Raw genomic sequence first — 3,316 nt, 5'->3', positions numbered from 1 at the left:
CCAAGAGAGAGGGAGAACCATAGATTTTTTATTTGTTTGATTCATTACTTCAATTTTTTTAAGGGATTTATGACGTGGTAACTAAGTTCTTTAGGTCATGTCTTTTATTTTTATGAAAAATGATATTAAGGAGTCAAAATCAAATGAAATGAAAATTAAATGAAGATGATTAATTTGAGACATGAATCAACTGAGATGAAATGAAATGAAATGAGATGAGATGCTATGGGATGTATTAAAATCTTAGTAAAATGGTGGTCATTTACTGAGATTTTTTCAGTGGATTTTTTGGAGGATTCCGAGAAGTTACGTCCAGTGACTTTGTATAATTTTCGCACATTTGTGCATTGACATTGTTAATTTTATTGTTAATACTGTTTTTTGGTTTAGGTAACATTGATATTAATATGACATCACTAATAATCTTATAGGGAATCACCGTGCTCATTCCACGGTTCATTCGTTCTTAAACTGACCAAATAGAATTTTAACGTTACGTTGTAATAAAATTAAACGAAATGATCAAATTTTTATTTTGCCAGCATACATAGGATTCATTCATTCATATATTTTAATAATGTTCCGTTGGTTTTCAATGTAACGATTACCAGGTTGTTTCATAACGTTACAATAAAAATAAAAAATAATATAAAATGATGAACATTTCAATGTTTAAAAATGGATAGTGAATATATAATGGTTAACGGCCGTCTGGTGTAGCCACTTCGATAAAACGGCACGACACGAGAACCCTCTCATCGTGGCCGCCGGTAACTACATTCCCGATCCTGCGGACAGAATGGAAAGCAGTCGACGTCGCCCAAAACACGTCATCTCGGATCCTCCTGATCCACTAACGGTGCTTTTAGGTACTTCAAGCACCGGTCACCGTTCTCGTCGAACCCGTCGCTTGCGACGAAGGGCTCGACGATTAAATTAACTCTCAGACACAGCCCACTGAGTTTCTCGCCGGATCTTCTCAGTGGGTCGCGTTTCCGATCCGGTGGTAGATTCTGCGAAGCACGGCTCTTGCTAGGGTTCGTGTTAGCAACATCGTCAGGTTTGAGCCCCGTGAGCTCACCTACTAAAGTTAGGGTTACGCTGACATAGCCGCTAGGGCTATCAGCTTAGGTAGGATAAAAAAAAAAAAAAAAAACTGGTGTAGTGGTAAGTGACATGGTCACTACACAAGGGAGTCGCGGGTTCGAATCCCGCCAAGGGAAGATATTTCTATGATAAATATAAATGTCTTTTTCAGGGTTATGGATGTATATTAAATATATGTACGTGTATAATAAAAATCTTACATTTATTTCCGTTATCTGGTACCTGTAACACAAGTTCTTTACGAACTTAGCACGGGACCAGTTAACGTGATTGTTATTAAATATTTATTTATATTTATTTATTTATGTTATTTATATTTTATATTATAACATCTGAATTTACCTTATTTCGTATTTTCTTGACACCGTAATCTACCGTATCTGGTAGCACCGTATTGTTGAAAGAATTTGTTCAATAGGTATGTCTTATCTATGAACCAGTTGGAGACATTGCCTGGAAGCAGCCTTATCATTCGTCACATTATTAACATACACATGATTGAATTAAGGAGTTGCTTCAATCAAACACAGAGGTCTCGTTATGTGACGAAATTGTACGATAATCTAAAGTGCGCATCATAATTTTGCGATACATTTTTTCGGCGTAAATATTCCCACCGAAATTTAAATTTCCAGTATGCTGTCCTCTCGTATTAAATTTTCTGAGCTATTGAACACCTACTTTCACTTGATAATATAACGTTATTATAATTATAATATTTACTATACTTTGTTAACATATAACTATTTGTGGTTATAAGTTTACGACTTTATAAAAATTGTAATTATTAATAAGATATTCTCATTAGAAAAATTGTCTTAGATATTTGTGTTAATACGTTAACAGCTGTGCAGATTTTTTAATTACTTACTGATTATAAATTTTATAAGATACTGAACAGAAAAAATTATTAGTGATCTTTATTTTAAAACGATTTTAATAAAATAAAAATGAATCAGAAAATTTGGTATTCTATTTGAAAAATTCTCTGATATTAGACCGAAAATTAACGCTTAAAACTTATAAAAAAAGTGAGTACCTACCTAACACAGATTGATGGAAGCGATGTATAAAAAAATTATATAATAATGAACCTATTTGCTAAATATTAAAAATATATACATATATTTATTAAGAATTCACAACAAATGTAATATGATAGTTTTAAACTTATAAAAACTTATTCATCATTTGTATTTATAAAAATCTTATTTATATTATTTCCAATTAACAAAATTAGCTCTTCATGTTAGATACTCATAAGACTAGTAATGAAAGCTGAAACTAATGATAAATACATAATTTTCATACTTGGTGCTCAATAATATTAAGAGAGTTTATGCCTTTTTAATTTATTAAGAAATTTAAGAATTTTGGGAAAATGAAAGGTTTTTTCTTAATCAAATATAATAATTTTTCATTAAACATTTAATTAATCATTAGAATTCTGAAAAGATTCAGCATGAATAATTACTCACCCGTGGATATTAGCTATACATAAGTGAGTGGTTAGTAAGGCTATTATCCGAAAGTCATGGGGACCAATAACAACATAAACAATTCCTGTAGTAGGTATGGACTTCTCGAACGCAAAATAAGAGTTCTAATGTGATTTTGATGTTATCGGAAAAACTATAAAGAGTTTCAGTGTACCTTTCTCAAGAAATTAATGGTTATGCGCCCATGTGACGAATGACGACATGAGTGCGGCGGCCACTGCCTATTTTCGTGAAAAAGGAACCACTCCTTTCATTTTCTTTTATATTGAACTTATACTTGTAGGTAAGAGGTGTTACTTTCATCAATTATTGACGATAATAATTATTAATTTCGAAATTATACGTTTATTTTATGTTCTAGATTATTCATTGAATTCATATTTTTGTTATTTATATTTTCAATTACATTCAATTCATTATTCATATTTTAAATATACCAGTGATTAAATTACTTATTACAATATCATAATGCGTATAAAAGAAAATGTAAAAAAATATCTGGAAGCTCATTTAAATTTTGAAAACCTCTCCAAGACTGGTACACATATATTATTATTTCGTAATTATTGGAGATAATGGTACACTATTAGGATTTTCTTTTTGCACCCTTTGGCAAATGGTTTAAGTGTACAAAAAAAATACATCCCTTAGGTTGAGATTTTAAGTTTCTATGCCCAGATTTACAAAACACACGAACTTGAATGTATTCT

Source organism: Bombyx mandarina, chromosome 12 (genome assembly GCF_030267445.1).
Source record: "Bombyx mandarina strain Sakado chromosome 12, ASM3026744v2".
NCBI classification, from domain to species: Eukaryota; Metazoa; Arthropoda; class Insecta; order Lepidoptera; family Bombycidae; genus Bombyx; species Bombyx mandarina.
Note: the sequence above shows the minus strand (reverse complement) of the source record.